The following is an 18,452-nucleotide window of genomic DNA, read 5'->3' as shown; positions in this document are numbered from 1 at the left end:
AGTGCATAATAAACACATGAATTGTACAATCCTTCCACCCTTCCCCTCAACTCAAACTTCACTTTTTCGAGTGTTAAAAACTCCAACAGATCCCCCCGCCACGCCAGGGCACAGGGTGGAGAAACTGACCTCCACCCCAACAGGATCCGCCTTTGGGCGATGAGCGAGGCGAAGGGTAAAACATCTGCCTCCGCACCCGCTTCCAACCCTGGCCGATCCAATACCCCGAATATGGCCTCCAGAGGACCCGGCTCATGCCTCACATGTACCACCTTCAAAATTACCTTGAACACCTCCCGCCAATACCCCTCCAGCTTTGGACAGGATCAAAACATATGAACGTGGTTTGCAGGCCCCCCCCCCCAACGTTCACAAACATCCTCTACCTCCTCAAAGAGTCGGCTCATCTTCACCTTTGTGAGGTGCGCCCGATACACCACGTACAGCTCTATCAGCCCCAACCTCGCGCACAAAGTTGAGGCATTTACCCTCCAGAGCACCTCACACCACAACCCCTCCTCCATGCTCTCTCCCAGCTCTTCCTCCCACGTTGCCTTAATCCCCTCCAGTGGGCCTTCTGTTCTCCTCAAATCGCCCCATAAATTGCCAACACCACCCCCTTCTCCATTCCCGGAAAGCTCTGTATCTCCTTCTTAGCGAAATAAAGGCTGGGAATCCTACAGCGAGTAACTCACAACCTGACCTCCCAGAGCTTGTCCAAACATCTACAAGGCACAAGTCAGGAGTATAATGGAATACTCTCCACTTGCCTGGATGAGTGCAGCTCCAACAACACTCGAGCAGCTCGACACCACCCAGGACAAAGCAGCCAGGTTGATTGCTCCTCCGTCCACAAACATTCAAACCCTCCACCACTGACGAACAGGGGCAGCCGTGTGTACCATTTACAAGATACACTGCAGTAAGTCACCAAGGTTCCTCAGACAGCACCTTCCAAACCCACGACCACTAATATCTAGAAGGACAAGAGCAGCAGATACCTGGGAACCTCACCCCCTGGAGGTTCCCCTCCAAGTCACTCACCAGACCGACTTGGAAATATATCGCCGTTCCTTCAGTGTCGCTGGGGCAAAATCCTGGAACTCCTCCCTACCAGCACAGTGGGTGTACCTACACCTCAGGGACTGCAGAAGTTCAAGAAGGCAGCTCACCACCACCTTCTGAAGGGCAACTAGGGATGACAAAAAAATACTGGCCTAACCAGCGGCCCCCAAATCCCCGTCAATGAATTGATTAATTTTTTTAAATACCCAATTTTTTTTTCCAATTCAGGGGAAATTTAGCATGGCCAATCCACCCACCCTGCACATCTTCTTGGGTTGTGGGGGTGAGACCCATGCAGACACGGGGAGAATGTGCAGACTCCACATGGACAGTGACCTGGGGCCGGGATCGAACCCGGGTCCTCGGCACCGAGAGGAAGCAGGGCTAACCGTTGTGCCACTGTGCTGCCCCCATCAATACATTTAAAGGAAATGTGGTGAAGCTTTGGAATTCTCTACCCCAGAGGACTGTGGAACCTCAGTCATCAAATATTTTCAGGGCAGTTTGATAGGTTTCTAGGTAGTGAAGTTATCGAGGGATATGGGGGATGGCGTGGAAAAATGGTGCTGGGCGGCAGGGTACCAGAGTGGTTAGCACTGTTGCTTCGACTGTACCTCCTGTTTGTTATGGTCTCTGTGCCTAGGACAGGAAGCAGTGAGCATGGATCTGTCAATCAGCCTGAATCAGCACCTTCAGGAGAATTGGGAGGGTGAATATTAGATACAGCAGAGTGAGAATGGAGGGAGAGTGAGTGGGATGGAGATTTACAGCTTTTGGGGAATGAGAGGAAAGAATGTTTTATAGAAATTAAAATAATCTGTTCTGAATTTCTATCCTGTACTGACTGTGATTTATTTTGTAAACTCCTTTTACAGGATGTTAAAAGGAGAGGATTTACAGACAGAAATCTCAAACATCATATTTAGATTTGACAGAGTCACTCGGTTCATTGGCCATTAAATCGGGAAGGAGGAATGTTCACCCGACCTGTTGGCTTCAAAAGATTTTAAATATCAGTGTGACTGGAAAAGCACCGAGACACACCCACCCGAGTGAGAGTGTTCCAGAGCACTGACTGTGGAAAGAGCTTTAACCAGTTACACAGCCTGAAAACACATCACACCATTCACAGCGGGGAGAGACCGTACACGTGTTCTGTGTGTGGACGAGGCTTCAACTGATTGTCCGACTGGAGAGACAAGAGGAGACCCAAAACATGGGGAAACGGTGGAAATGTGGGGACTGTGGGAAGGGATTCAGGGTTCCATCTGCGCTGGAAGCTCATCGACCCATTCACACTGGGGAGAGGCCCTTCACCTGCTCTGTGTGTGGGAAGGGAGTCACTCAGTTATCCCATCTGAAGTCACACCAGCGGGTTCACACCAGGGAGAGGCCGTTCACCTGCTCAGACTGTGAGAAGACATTCAGTCACTCATCCACCCTGCAGACACACTAGCGAGCACACACTGGGGAGAGACCGTACACCTACTCTCAGTGTGAGAAGGGATTCCCTCAGTTATCCGGCCTGAACTCACATCAGCGAGTTCACACTGGGGAGAGGCCATTCACCTGCCCTCAGTGTGGGAAGGAATTCACTCAGTCATCCAACCTCAAGTCACATCAGCGAATTCACACTGGGGAGACACCGTTCACCTGCTCTCAGTGTGGGAAGGGATTCTGTGTTTCCTCGAACTTGCTGAGACACCAACAAGTTCACAATTGATTACAGGGGTAGGATTCTGCTGTTATTGTTTCTGCTTCAATTACACCCAGGACTGCATTTCGTTCATTCTGACAGTTGGTCGATGGGGAGGGTCGGAGGGTTTCGTTCTGCTGGACTGGCTGGTCTCACGACTTTGCCTCCAATGGGCTGATGCTCTCTGAACTTTCTTGCAAATACCTGGTATCAAGTTTCACAAGAATCAGAAGAGTGAAAGGGAGTTTTGAAGTTTAAGAGAATTTGTTTCCATTTCTGTTTGGAAGCCCCAGAACCATGCCACGTTGCCACGAAGAGGGACTATGGTGGTTACAGGGTTCTTTTGTTTTGTTTATTTGGGTGTTTCTCACTGTGGAAAACTGAGTATGCGGGGCTCAGGGTATGAGGGAATAAGGTGTCTGAGGTGGGCTGGGAAAATACATTAAAAGGTATGATGGGAGATAGCTATTATTTAAGGAATTATTACATATTTACAAGGGGATTGGTTAGTTCAGTTGGCTGGATGGCTGGTTTGTGATACTGAGCGACACCAACAGTGTGGGTCCAACTCCTGTACCGGCTGAGGTTATCCATGAAGGCCCCGTCTCCTCAACATTGCCCCTCGCCTGAGGTGTGGTGCGCCCCTCGCCTGAGGTGTGGTGATCCTCGGGTCAAATCACCACCAAGCAGCTCTCTCGCTCTCTCTTTCTCAGGAGAGAGAAGCCTGTGGTCCTCTGGGACTTTGGCGACTTTCACATATGTATGACAAATATAAATTAATTTAAGGAATAAATATCCAACAGTAATAGTGATGCAATGGTGCCAAGGGGATTTTCACAGTAGTTTCTTTTGACAATAATAAAGATTATTATTATAACAGGAAACATTAAAGATTCCATTACATGAAAAGAAGGGGCTCATAAAATGGCCAAAATAGGTAATAAGCCTGAGGATTGGGAACTTGTTTTAGAATTCAGCAAAGGAGGATCAAGAAACTGATAAAAAGAAAATAGAATATGAGAACAAACTGGCGAGAAACATTAAAAAAAGGACTGGAACAGCTCCTATAGTAATGTGAAAAGGAAAAGATTAGCAACGACCAATGTGGTCCATTCCAGACAGAGACAGGAGAGTTTATGATGGGGAATAAGGAAATGGCAGGGAAAATAAACAACGTGTGTCTGTCTTCACGGAGCAAGTTACAGAAATTGTCCTAAAAACACCAGAGAACCAAGGGACTCGTGAGCACGAGGAACTGAAAGAGATTAGAATTAGTGAAAAAGTAGTACTGGAAAAATTAATGTGGTTGAAAGTTAATAAATCCCCAAAAGCTGCTGCTCTCCATCCCAGAGTGTTGAAAGAGGCGGCTGTAGAGATAGTGGATACATTGGTGATCATCTTTCAAAATTCTATAGATTCTGGAATGGTTCCTGAAGATTGGAAGGTGGTAAATGTAATCCCACTATTAAAGGAGAGAGAGAGAAAACAGGGAACCACAGACCCATTAGCCTGACATCAGTAGGAGGGAAAATGCTACAATCTATTATAAAGGATGTGATAACATATGAATTAGGAGCAGGTGTAGGCCACTCGGCCCCTCGTGCCTGCTCCACCATTCATTACATCCTGGCTGATCTGATTTTAACCTCAACTCCACACAGGCCCCTTAGAAATTAAATCTGCGGAGATAGTTATGGGGAATAAGGAAATGGCAGAGGAGTTAAACAGATATTTTGCATTAGTCTTTATGGTTGAAGAGACTTCAAATATTCCATTCATACTAAAGAATATGGAGGAGGAATTAAATACCAATACTAGAGATGCAGTATTCAACAAACTAATGCGGCTAAAGACAGATAAGTACCCTATCCCTGATGACTTACACCTTAGGATCCTAAAGAAATGCCTACAGAGATAGTGTCAGCAGTTTTGGCCCCCTTATTTAAGGAGAGATATTATTTTATTGGAGGAGGGTTAGAGAAGATTCACTATGATGATCCCCGGTATGAAGGGATTGTTTTAGGAGCAAAGGTTAAACAGGTTTGGACTCTACTCATTGGAATTTAGAAGATTGAGAGATGATCTCATTGAAACATACAGGATTCTTCAGGGGCTTGACAGGGTAAATGCTGAGAGGATGTTTCCCCTCGTGGGAGAGTCTAGGCCCAGAATAAAGAGATGTAAATTTGAGACTGAGATGAAGAGGAATTTTTTCTCTGAGGGTTGTGAATCTTTGGAACTGAAAGCTGTGGGGACAGAGTCCCTGTGTATATTTAAAGCTGAGATAGATTCTTGATCAGTGAGGGAATCAAGGATTCCAGGGAAAGGGCAGGAAAGTGGACGAGAGAAATGTTGAATCAGCCATGATCCTATTTAAAGGCTGAACAGCATCCTCTTCTTCCTATTTCATATCGTTATATGATGGTCTTCACCCCACCTATTGTCCCGATAACCTTTCACCCTCTTGCTTAACACTAATCTATCCAGCTCTGCCTTCTAAATATTCAAAGACTCTGCTTCCACTGCCCTTAGGAAGAGAGTTCCAAAGACTCAGCACCCATTGCGAGAAAAAAAGTTCTTCTCTGCCTTAAAGGGGCAAGTTGCTACTTTTTTAAAATTCCAATTAAGGGGCAATTTAGCCTGGCCAATCCACCTACCCTGCAAATCTTTGGGTTGGGGTAATGAGACCCATGCAGACACGGGGAGAATGTGCAAACTTTACACAGACAGTGACTTGGGGCTGGGATCAAACCCGGGTCCTCAATGCCGTGAGGCAACAGTGCTAACCAGTGTTGTTACTTTAAGAAGACTTCAATTTCTAGATTCTCTCACAAGAGGAAACATCCTTTCCACATCCAACATCAAGGTTCAATCAAGTCACCTAAACTCCATCGGACACAAGCCCAGCCTGTCCATTCATTCCTCATAAGATAACCTCCCTACTTTTGTATTCCATTCCCCTCACAATAAACAATGACATTCTATTAGCTTTCCTAATTACTTGCTGTACCTTTATACTCATCTTTTGTGATTCATGCTCTTGGACACCCAGATCCCTCCGAATCTCCAAGCTCTGCAATGAATACAAATCTTCAAGTAATAACGTTTCCTACATTGCACTCCATTTGGGAAATTTTATACCGCTCATTTAACATATATTTTTGTAACCTCCTTATGTCCTCTTCACAATTTAATTTCCTACCTATCTTTGTATCATTGTAACATAGGAGCAGGAGTTGGCCATTCAGCCCATTGAGCCTGCTCCACCATTCAATACGATCATGGCTGATCATCCACTTCAATGCCTTTCCCCCCACACTATTCCCATATCCCTTTGTGTTATTGACATTCAGAAATCTGTCAGTTGGGCGGCACGGCGGCGCAGTGGTTAGCACTGCTGCCTCACAGCGCCAAGGACACAAATTTGATCCTGGCCCTGGGTCACTGTCCATGCGGAGTTTGCACATTCTCCCCATGTCTATGTGCGTCTCACCCCCAGAACCCAAAGATGTGCAGGGTAGGTGGATTGATACTGGTTCTTGCAAATCAGTCCATAATTTTCCATGTTTTAAAATTCTATTTGGAATAATTGATTCTATAAGCTTGCCCACCAATGATGTTAAACTAACTGATCTGCAATTGCTGGGGCTATCCTTATTGAACAAATGCATAAGATTTGTAATTCTCCAGTCATCTGGCACCTCCAGCAAAGACTGGGAAATTATTGCCAGCTCCACTGTAATTTACATTCTCACTTTAACATTTCCTCCTTATCAATTAAAAATAATAATTTTTATTATTGTCACAAGTAGGCTTATATTAACATTGCATTGAAGTTACTGTGAAAATCCCCTCGTCGCCACACTTCGGAGCCTGTTCTGGTACACGGCGGGAGAATTCAGAATGTCCAATTAACCTAGCAAGCATGTCCTCCGGGACTTGTGGAAGGAAACCGGAGCACCTGGAGGAAACCCACGGAGACACAGGGAGAACATGCAGACTCTGCACAGGCAGGGACCCAAGCCGGGAATCAAACCCGGGACCCTGGCGCTATGGAGTAACAGTGCTACCGTGCCGCTCTGGCGACAAAGTTTCTTAATCTGCCTCCATGGCCTGGGTAGCCTCTTTAGCCTCTATATCCTTGGTAAAGACAGACAGTGACTTTAGTTTCATTTTGAACAGGGTGTCAGTTACTGTGTCTCATTCTTGAAAAGCTCTTTCTTCACATTTAAACAGGTAATGGTAAGTGGGGGGGAAATGATACGCAGTGACCCCAAAACAAGGTACTGTCGACATTCAGATAAAAGCAAATTACGACAGATGCTGGAATCTGAAACAAAAGCAGTAAAAATTCAAGTATTTCAGCAGGCCTGACAGCATCTGTGGAGAGAAAGGGAGCTAATGTTTCGAGTCTGGATGGCTTTGACAAAGAGTCATCCAGACAAAATATTCGCTCCCTTTTCTCTCCACAGATGCTGTCAGACCTGCTGAGATTGTCCAGCATATTCTGTTACTGTAGACATTCCCTGTCTGCCCAGTTCTATTTTGAAGTCAGCCCCTGAATTGTGTGGACATGGTTTCAGATTTCCATATTTGAAGAACAAACGTTGAAATATTTGCTCCACACCCACAGGGTCTCATCTGTTTAAAGCCACACACAGAAAGGTGCAGTTTTCTCCTGGAGTTTGAGACAGATAAGCTTTCAAAATGATGCCGAGTTTCAACCAATGAGGAAGATCCGAGCTCAGGCCCGCCCCTCATTCACTCTGATTGGTTGGTGGATCAGCCGCTCCTGTTCAGGCAGCCAGGTCCGTCCCCTCTTCGTATTGGTCTCGAGCTGCTGTCAATCAACCTGGCATTGTGATGCAGAGCATGCGCAATGCGGCTGCTATAGTTGGGCACCAGTGCGCAGGCGAGGGAACGGAGTTTGGAGCATGCGCAATTCCAGTGTAGGCCTCGGGAAGGGACTCCTTTGTCCCGGAGAAGCGGAGTCAGCGTCAGGCGGTGGGTGGGAGGATCCGCAAACCCTTCAGAATCATTGTCAGCTCCCGGGTTTGCAGCTGCCGGGAACAGGCCCAGGTTAACCCTCCTACTTCAGCGACTGGAGGATGGTTCACACCAGAGGAGGGGGACAGTAAATAAGAGCTGACACTTTGGACTCAAATCAATGAGGATTCTGATCTCTGGGAAGGAAGGAAACGCTGGGAGGTGGGCGGGGAGGATTCACAAACACCCGCTGGAGGCCCCAAACCCCCAATAGGAACCTGCAGGTCCCGGGTTTGCAGCTCCCGGGGCTTGTTTACTTCTTGTGTGTCCCAGTGAGCGGGCATCAGGGTCCCAGTGACCAGGACAGAAAATGAGTGATTAATTGATTTTATTCTCACTTTGCAAAGAGGCTTGAGAACTGAACCCAGCCAGAGTGGAGGCAGGAGGTAAACTGTAAGGAAAATAATTGTGAAGGTGCTGTGCTGGGTTTGACGGGCTGACCAACTCTCATGGTGAAAATTAAGGGTGGTGTTTGCCAGAGCTGTTGGAACATAGAAGCGGTAAGGAACATGGTTCTGTGCAGTGACAAAGATCCAGTTTATAGTACAGCCAGCATCCAGGCAGCATGCAGACTGGGACAGTGGACTCAGATACATTTCTGTAAAATATGGGACTATTAGTCACCCTGGGATTTGCATTCAGCGTGGGGAGCAAGAGAGTGTATGGGTTTACTGTTTTGCAGGTACAAATGAGGAAAATATGTTGTATAGAAAATAGAATTGTATTTTCAGGATTTCTCTCTATATAACGTTTTGTAAACTTCTTTTCCAGGGCATTAGAATGTGTGGATTTACAGATAGGAAGCTCAAACTGAACATCACAGTACCTGATCTGACAGAGTCACTGAGTCGCCATGGCCAGAATATCATTAGTCATTGAATTTGGAAGGAGAAAGGTTTGTGTGTTCTTTCTGTGTGACACCATTTCAGACATCATTGTGACTGGAAAAGCATCAGGACACACACTGTAGTGAAAGTGTTCCGGTACATTGACTGTACAAATAGCTTTAACCAGTGAAACAGCGTGTAAAAAAAAAAAATCACACGATTCGCAGCAAGGAGAAACCGTACAGGTGTTCTGTGTGTGTGGACAAAGCTTCAACGGACTGTCCAAACTGGAGAGATATGAGGAAACTGGCACCATGGAGAAACCGTGGAAATGTGAGGACTGTGGTGAAGGATTCAATTCTTCACCCCGGCTGGAAATCCATCGACGCGTTCATACTGGGGAAAGGCCGTTCAGCTGTTCTGTGTGTGAGAGGAGATTCACTCAGTCATCTGCCCTTCGCTTACACCAGCGAGTTCACGCTGAGCAGAAACCATTCAGCTGCACAACCTGTGAAGAGAAATTCAAGTCTTTATCCATCCTCGCTGAACACCAGCAAATTCACACGGGTCAGAAACCATTCATTTGCTTTGTGTGTGGGAAGGGATTCACTCAGGTATTCACCCTCCAGACACACCACCAAATGCACACAAACGAGGAACCATTCAGGTGCATCACCTGTGGAGAGACTTTCAGTCAGTCAACTGACCTCAGTGAGCACCAAGGCACTCACACTGGAGAGAAGCCGTTCTCCTGCTCCGTGTGTGGGAAGGGATTTCCTTGGGCATCCCAATTGCTGACACATCAGTGGGATCACACCGGAGGGAGACGGTTCTCCTGCTCCTTGTGTGGAGCGGGATTCACTCAGTCACAACACCTGCTGAGACACCAGCGAGTTCACAAATGACTGCAGGGATTGGAATCTGCTGTTTTGCTGCTGCTAATCACATCCAGGATTGATAGTCTGACAATATCTGGTTTGATTCTGCTGATGTTAACAATCCCTATAACTGGCTGCAGTTTAATAGTCTGAAAATGTCACTGATTTTTGGGGCTGCAATGTCCCTTTTTAAAATCCCCCCTGTGATCTTTCTCCTCAATTCAAGAACTCTCAACAGGAACACATTTACAGTAAAATTATGAACTTGTACTTCAATCGTGATCTTTGATGCAAATCAGTGTCTAAAAGGTTCCACTGATTGACATCTCCAATTAGAAAGTGCAGATTAATCCTTGCTGACAATTCTTACTGACTCCTTCAGTGTTATGTCAATTATGATATTAAATTGTGAAGGAAGCGAAACAAACAGTGAAATATTATACAGGTACTGTAAAAACGTACATAAAAACCTTAACATCAACATTGATACTGATGAAGTTTGGAAGTCGCTGAGTTGAATCATTTTTGACACAGCAGCAGCAACATTTGGTAAAGGTGGAACCCACAACAAAGACTGGTTCAGACTCACTCGGCCGAGATGACATCTGTCATTGAAACAAAAAGCAAAGTCGACCTGATGTGCAACATAAACCCAACAGCTAGAACACTGCATTACTTGAAGGTAGCCAAGACAGTTGTGTAAATATCAGGGAGATCCTGTGCAAATAAACATTGGACCAGCCTCTGTCAATAATTCCAAGCTGCCTGTGACAATGGAAATCTACGACTGATGGGGTGAAGGGGGATCTTTGTCCGACCATCACCAAAGTTGCCCGGCTGAACTTGGCAGCTGGTGAAGTTCTCACCAACAGAAGTAAACAGATGTCCTGCTGGGTTGATCACGACTGTGAGCTGGACATCTCCCAGACTCTGATTGTCTCTATTGCAGCTTCCATTGTTGAGTTGGACAAGGAACTCTCACCAGTTGAGCTGGAAAAGGCCATTGATTGCTGAGCAAGCAGAAAGGCACCCGGCAAGGATGGGATTCCAGCTGATCTGCTTACACACGGAAAGTCCCATCGGCTGTCACACCTTCATGACCTCCTCCGTCTCTGATGGGTGACAGGAACCATTCCATACGTGTGATGCAAAACCATCACAATATATAAAATCAGCAGTGACAGAGGAGATTCCAACAACTACAGGGACAACTCGCTCCTTAACATCACTGGGAGGACCTTCGCTAGGGTCATGTCTAAAAGATCCATCTACTTGCAGATTGATGTATCCAGAAGCACAGTGCGGTTTCTCTGCTGACAGGTCTGCAGTGAACATGATCTTCTCCACACACCAGCTGCAAGAGAAGTGAACAATTGGTATTTAATCTAAAATGTCTGTGCTGAGAAAAGTGAAACGTGCTGAGTGAAAGTGAACCTTTCAGTGTGAATCACAATTTAATTGTACAATTGGAAACGGCGCCAAAATGTTTGATTCCCTCAAGACAAACTTCAGCCTCACATAGAAACATAGAAAATAGAAGCAGGAGGAGGCCATTCGGCCCTTCGAGCTTGCTCCATCATTCATTAATATCATGGCTGATCATCCAACTCAGTAACCTGTTCCCCGCTTTCCCTCCATATCCTTTGATCCCTTTTGCCCGAAGAGCTGTATCTAACTGCTTCTTGAAAGCAGACAATGTTTGGTCCTCAACTCTTTCTGTGGTAGCGAATTCCCCAGGCTGACCACTCTCTGGGTGAAGAAATTTCTCCTGATTTCTGTCCTAAGTGGTCTACCCCATATCCTTCGACTATGACGCATGGTGCTGGACTCCCTCACCATCGGGAATCCTTCCCGCATTTACCCTGTCTAGTCCTGTTAGATGTTTATAGGTTTCCATAAGTTCCCTTTCATTTTTCTGAACTCCAGCGAACATAATGGTTGAATCTCTCTTCATACGTCAGTCCCACCATCCCAGGAATCAGTCTGGTAAACCTTCACTGCACTCCCTCTATAGCAAGAACACCCTTCCTCAGATAAGGAGACCAAATCTGCAGACAATATCCCAGGTGTGGCCTCACCAAGGCCCTGTATAATTGCAACAAGACATCCCTGCTCCTGTACTCAAATCCTCCTGTTAATAAGGCCAGCACTCCATTTTTCTTCTTCAGCACCTGTTGTACCTGCATGCTTACCTTCAGTGATTGGTGTGTGAAGACACCCAGGTCTCATTGCACATTCCCCTCTCTTAATTTATAGTTATTCAGATAATAATCTGCCGTCCTGTTTTTCCTACCAAACTGGATAACCTCATATTTATCCACATTGTACTACATCTGCCATGCATTTTTCCACTCAGCTTGTCCAAATAGCACTGAAGCATCTCTGCATCCTCTCCACAGCTCATCCTACCACATAGTTTTGTGCCATCTGCAAATTTTGGGATATTACATTTATTCCCTCATCTAAATCATGGATATAGTGAATAGCTGAGGTGCTGGTACCGATCCTAGCGGTACCCCACTCGTCACTGCTATTCGGAAAAATACTTGTTTATTCCTACTCTTTATTTCCTGCCTGCCAACCAGTTTTCCATCCATCTCAATATACAATCCCTAAACCCATGCGGTTTAACTTTCTGATGTGGAACTTTGTTGAAAGCCTTCTGAAAGTCCAAATAAACCACATCCACTGGCTTCCCCTCATCAACTACTCATCAGTTACATCCTTGAAGAATTGCAATAGATTTGTCAAGCATGATTTCCCTTTCCCAGGATGGTGTATTGCCTCCCTGGTGCCAGGGTCAAAGATGTCTCTGAACGAACACAGGACATCCTGAAGGGGGAGGGTGAACAGCCAGAGGTCGTAGTATACATAGGTACGAATGACATAGGCAGGAAAAGGGATGAGGTCCTTCAGAAGGAGTTCAGGGAGTTAGGCAGTAAGCTAAGAAGCAGGACCTCTCGGGTTGTAATCTCGGGATTACTCCCTGTGCCATGTGCCAGTGAGGCTAGAAATAGGAGGATAGTGCAGCTAAACCAGTGGTGTAGGAGGGAGGGTTTCAGATTTCTGGGCCAGAGGGATCTCTTTGGAGGCAGGTGCGACCTGTACAAGAAGGACGGGTTGCATCCAAACTTGAAGGGCACCAATATCCTGGCTGGGAGGTTTGCTAGTGTCACTCGGGAGAATTTAATATGGCAGGGGGTGGGGACCAGAACGTTAGCTTAGAAGCTGTCATAACTGAAGAGGAAATAGAGAACAAAAATAATAGAACATCACCCTCAGGCAGAACAAAAAAGGTGACAAGTGTGAGAAGGGAGGTGGTCAATGCAGGACTGAGGGTATTGTACCTTAATGATCGCAGGATACGGAACAAGATAAATGAGCTTGTTGCGCACATTGAAATTGGCCGGTACGATGTTGTGGGCATCACAGAGACGTGGCTGCAAGGGGATCAGGGTGGGATCTAAATATACAAAGTGCTGGTGGACAAGGATAAGAGCGGACCTCGGTTGAATGTGCTAAATTGGGGGAAGGCTAATTCTAACAATATTAGGCGGGAACTGAAGAACCTAGATTGGGGGCGGATGTTGAGGGTAAATCAACATCTGACATGTGGGAGGCTTTCAAATGTCAGTTGAAAGGAATTCAGGACCGGTATGATCCGGTGCGGAAGAAGGATAAATATGGAAAATTTCGGGAATCTTGGATAACGAAAGATATCGTAGGTCTCGTCAAAAAGAAAAAGGAGGCATTTGTCAGGACTAGAAGGCTGGGAACAGATGCAGCCTGTGTAGAATATAAGGAAAGTACGAAGGTACTTAAGCAAGGAGTCAGAAGGGCTAAAAGGGGTCACGAAAAGTCATTGGCAAATAGGGTTAAGGAAAATCCCAAGGCTTTTTACACGTACATAAAAAGCAAGAGGGTAGCCAGGGAAAGGGTTGGCCCACTGAAAGACAGGCAAGGGAATCTATGCATGGAGCCAGAGGAAATGGGCAAGGTACTAAATGAATACTTTGCATCAGTATTCACCAAAGAGAAGGAATTGGTGGATGTTGAGCCTGAAGAAGGGTGTATAGATAACCTGTGTCGCATTGAGATCCAAAAAGACGAGTTGTTGAGCGTCTTGAAAAATATGAAGGTGGATAAGTCCCCAGGACCTGATGGGATCTATCCCAGAATACTGAAGGAGGCAAGGGAGGAAATTGCTGAGGCCTTAACAGAAATCTTTGGATCCTCACTGTCTTCAGGTGATGTCCCGGAGGACTGGAGAATAGCCAATGTTGTTCCTTTGTTTAAGAAGGGTAGCAAGATAATCCAGGAGACTACAGGCCGGTGGGCCTTACGTCAGTGGTAGGGAAATTACTGGAGAGAATTCTTCGAGGCAGGATCTACTCCCATTTGGAAGCAAGTGGACATATTAGCGAGAGGCAGCACGGTTTTGTGAAGGGGAGGTCGTGTCTCACTAACTTGATAGAGTTTTTCGAGGTCACAAAGATGGTTGATGCAGGTAGGGCAGTGGATGTTGTCTATATGGACTTCAGTAAGGCCTTTGACAAGGTCCCTCATGGTAGACTGGCACAAAAGATGAAGTCACACGGGATCGGGGTGAGCTGGCAAGATGGATACAGAACTGGCTAGGTCATGGAAGGCAGAGAGTAGCAATGGAAGGATGCTTTTCTGATTGGAGGGCTGTGGACTCGTGGTGTTCCGCAGGGACCATTGCTGGGACCTTTGCTGTTTGTAGTATATATAAATGATTTGGAGGAAAATGTAACTGGTCTGATTAGTAAGTTTGCGGACGACACAAAAGTTGGTGGAATTGCGGATCGCGATGAGGGCTGTCAGAGGATACAGCAGGATTTAGATTGTTTGGAGACTTGGGCGGAGAGATGGCAGATAGCGTTTAATCTGGACAAATGTGAGGTAATGCATTTTGGAAGGTCTAATACAGGTAGGGAATATACAGTGAATGGTAGAGCCCTCAAGAGTATTGACAGTCAGCAAGATCTAGGTGTACAGGTCCACAGGTCACTGCAAGGGGCAACACAGGTGGAGAAGCTAGTCAAGAAGGCAGATGGCATGCTTGCCTTCATTGGCCGGGGCATTGAGTGTAAAAATTGGCAAGTCATGTTGCAGCTGTATAGAACCTTAGCTAGGCCACACTTGGAGTATAGCGTTCAATTCTGGTCGCCACACTACCAGAAGGATGTGGAGGCTTTAGGGAGGGTGCAGACGGGATTTACCAGGATGTTGCTTGGTATGGAGGGCATAAGCTATGAGGAGAGGTTGAATAAACTTGGTTTGTTCTCATTGGAACAACGGAGGTTGAGGGGCAACCTGATAGAGATCTTCAAAATTATGAGGGGCATAGAGAGTGGATGGTCAGAATGAAGGGGTCAATTACTAGGGGGCATAGGTTTAAGGTGCGAGGGGCAAGGTTTAGAGGAGATGTACGAGGCAAGTTTTTTACATAGAGAGTAGTGGGTGCCTGGAACTCGCTACCGGAGGAGGTGATGGAAGCAGGGATGATAGTGACGTTTAAGGGGCATCTTGACAAATCCATGGATAGGATGGGAATAGAGGGATACGGACCCTGGAAGTGTAGAAGATTTTAGTTTAGTCGAGCAGCATGGTCGACGCAGGCTTGGAGGGCCTAAGGGCCTGTTCCTGTGCTGTCCTTCTCTTTGTTCTTTCATAAATCCATGTTGACTCTGACCAATTCTGCCACTGTTTTCTAAGTACTCCACTATAAAATCTTTGATTATGGACTTTAGAATTTTCCCCACTGCCGTAATCACGTCGATTAATCTATAATTGCATTTTCTTTCTACCTCCCTTTTTAAATAGTGAGGTTACATTAGCCTCCCTCTGATCTGCAGGAACTGTTCCAGAGTCTATACAATCTTGGAAGATGACCACCAATACATCCACTATTCCTTGAGTCACTTCCTTAAGTAGTCTGGTATGTAGATTAGCAGGCCCCGGAGATTTATCGACCTTCAATCTCATCAATGTCCCCAACACCATTTCTCTACTCTGATTTCCATCAGTTCCTCCCCTCTCTGAACCCTGCATTCCCCAACATTTCTGGTATGTTATTTGTGTCGTCCTTTGAGAAAACAGAACCAAAGTATGTATTGAGTTGCTCAGCCATTTGTCTTCACCAATCTCTTGCTCTTCACGTATCTATAGAAACTTTTGCAGTCAGTTTTTTATGTTCCACGTAAGCTTACCCTCGTACGCTATTTCCCCTTAATCAATCTCTTGGTCCTCCTTTGCTGAATTCTAACCTGCTCCCAATCCTCAGGTTTGTTGTTTCTCCTGGCCAATTTGTATGCTTAGTCCTTGGATCTTGGAGTAATGTTTCAGAACTCACAAACTGTGGGAGGCTCCACCCTCTTTAAGAAGGTTGAAGCTTACCTGTGAAAGCTAATGTTCTTGCTTTATTTTTCTTCAGGTTTATTCCTGTGATTTGGAAAGGTGCCTCAAGGAGAATGGGGGGAAAAAGTTACAATTGGGCAAAGCTGAAACCCCCTTCCCAAAAGAATTGGAAAACAAAGTTTCAAATGCTGTTTGGTTCATCTTTGATCTGAAAAGAAAAGTCACCTAAAGTCAGCACAATTGGGCACAGTTGGGAATGTTTGCAAACAAACCGAGAAGTTAACCCTTTCCACTGACAGCACGGTGATAATTTGCCTTTTAAAGATTTGGCTTTATCCCATTTCTTATCTTTCAAAACAGGGTGTTTGAGAACGGGTGATATGGGAGTTATCTCCAAACTGATTTCAAATATTTGTGTCTCTGATATACAAAGACAATATTGTGTGAATGCAATACTATTGGACAGTAAAGTTTCTCCAGGACTCCTGAATGAGACTGATAATAATTAATAGGATGGCCCACTCAGAATAAGATCGAGAAAATCACATTATCCAATGGAAATTGGAATAACTCACCCCGGGGAGAGCTCAATAGAATAGATCAATGTTATATCGATGTACATTCTAGTGAAAATCAGTGTAGATCAGACAAATAAATTGATAACTTTCTCTTGGAGATAAATGTGTCCCTGCCTCTGAACTTTAAAAGATAAACTGAATTGATTGGCCATTGACTGAGGCATTGGAGCCATGCAAGGAGAGAGAAGTACAGATCCTCCGACAGAGATCCCCCCCCCAAGATCACCTGAAAGTCCAAGAGTGACGTGTATGGCACATGGAGCCTGATACTGGGATACCAGTGTGGGTGTGCTGATGTGGAAATGCATGGTGAAGCTGCACTGAAGAACGGGTCCCAGACATACTCAGCTATTCGATAACAGAACAACATCGAGTGATTAATGTGGTCAGTAAAATGAGACAACATTTTAAATCATTATGATATTGACACATATTCCACTGGAAAACTGACTTTAAAACAATCAGAATATAATTATACACACTTGTATCTGTCAGAGGGAGTGAAATTAAAGTGAAGAGGGATCGAGAATCTGGATTTAGAAAATAGCCACAAGGTGGAGGTAGGTGAACAGAGAGCTGGAGAATCTTTAAAGTCCGTGCATGAACTTCTGTTTGTAGCTGATGTATTTTCAACATGCCAATAATTTGGAATGGTGTGAGATGCTCTGCAGCTGGGAAAGATGAATCTAAGTGAACAGTTATCACAATTTACTGGAAAGGTTTTTACTTTTATTCTTGGCGGCAGCTCAAGCATTTGTGTTACTGATTCTGATAACTTTAGCAGTTTTAGTATGTTATCTAACTGTGTTGTCTATGTAATCAAGAAATTATGAAAACAAGCTTGTCGTGTAGAAATAGGTGGGTTGATCAGAAATCAGTTGAGAGAAGTCAATAAGGATATTCACTTCTCAAGACGAGAAGATTTGTGAGAAATAAATGATAAAATATGAAGGCATTTATTGAATATTATAGGAATAGCTCACTGCCTTTCTCGCCTGTGAAGAAATCTTCCACAGCAGCTTGCTGGGTGACAAACACAGGACAGACCTGTTCTTTCTGCCCAGGACTGGTCTCTAACACAGGCTCTTAAATTGACATTTCTAACCCTGATATGATTGGATGTCAGGATCCATCCGCAAACCATTTGTCTGTGGAAAGGTTAAAACAGGAAGAGATTTCTAAAAAGATCCATACTGGCTTCACACAACACCCACACTGGCTCACAGCAGTGAACCATCCAGAGGAGACTGCAGCCACTAGTAATGGAGACCAGTACTCATTCTGCATAATCCGTCTGTCCTCTGGGACTGGGAAATCATTCTCAGGCTGTATGATGTTTTTTGTGTCCATTGTGCATCATTTTAAAATTTGTTTCTTAATAAACCAGCGTAAAATCACATATTAGCTTGGTCCCATTTGTTTTGGGTTATCTGTGACTCCTGGATCAAGTATCTCACCGATCACTGCATGCTGTTCTAGTCACCATATTATAAAATGATACCGAGGTACTGAAGAGGGTGCAAAGAAGATTTATAATGGTGAAACCAGAAATGTGTAGGTACATATAAAATATCAGGAAAAGATTGACAGGCTGGGTCTCCTCTCTCCTTAGAAATGAAGGCGGAGGGGATAACCTAATAGAAATCTTTAAAATAATGGAAGGTTTTGTGAGAGAGGATATGGAGAGAATGTGAGGAAGAGCATAGCTAGAGAACATCAATACTTTATACACATGATATGGAGACACCAATCCCTATACATGTGTTCCAGATTTTAATGTAATTGTCCAATACAGAAAACACAGTATTTTGTGTCTGCGTGGGTCTCACCCCCAAACCCAAGGAAGTAATAAGGTATGAGAATTGAAATAATCTATAGTTAGAAAGGAGAAAAGTCCCCAAAATGGAGCAATCTGTGACGGGACATAAATTAGTTGCCTCTTATCCTGGAGAAATTAATGTCCCAACAAAGTGTGTGTCTG

The 18,452-nt window shown here is 45.0% G+C and overlaps 1 long non-coding RNA gene across 1 annotated transcript; it reads left to right on the top strand.

Moving 5' to 3' along the window:
- Positions 1-7,773: 7,773 nt before the first annotated feature.
- LOC140406924 (uncharacterized) lies at positions 7,774-17,868 on the top strand. The gene is made up of 2 exons (XR_011939380.1): positions 7,774-8,489; positions 8,579-17,868. It is a non-coding gene; the product is annotated as an uncharacterized lncRNA (long non-coding RNA).
- The last annotated feature ends 584 nt before the right edge of the window (positions 17,869-18,452 follow it).

This window comes from Scyliorhinus torazame, unplaced genomic scaffold (assembly GCF_047496885.1).
Source record: "Scyliorhinus torazame isolate Kashiwa2021f unplaced genomic scaffold, sScyTor2.1 scaffold_1021, whole genome shotgun sequence".
Classification (NCBI taxonomy): Eukaryota; Metazoa; Chordata; class Chondrichthyes; order Carcharhiniformes; family Scyliorhinidae; genus Scyliorhinus; species Scyliorhinus torazame.
Note: the sequence above shows the minus strand (reverse complement) of the source record. Positions and strands in the feature narration are given on the sequence as shown.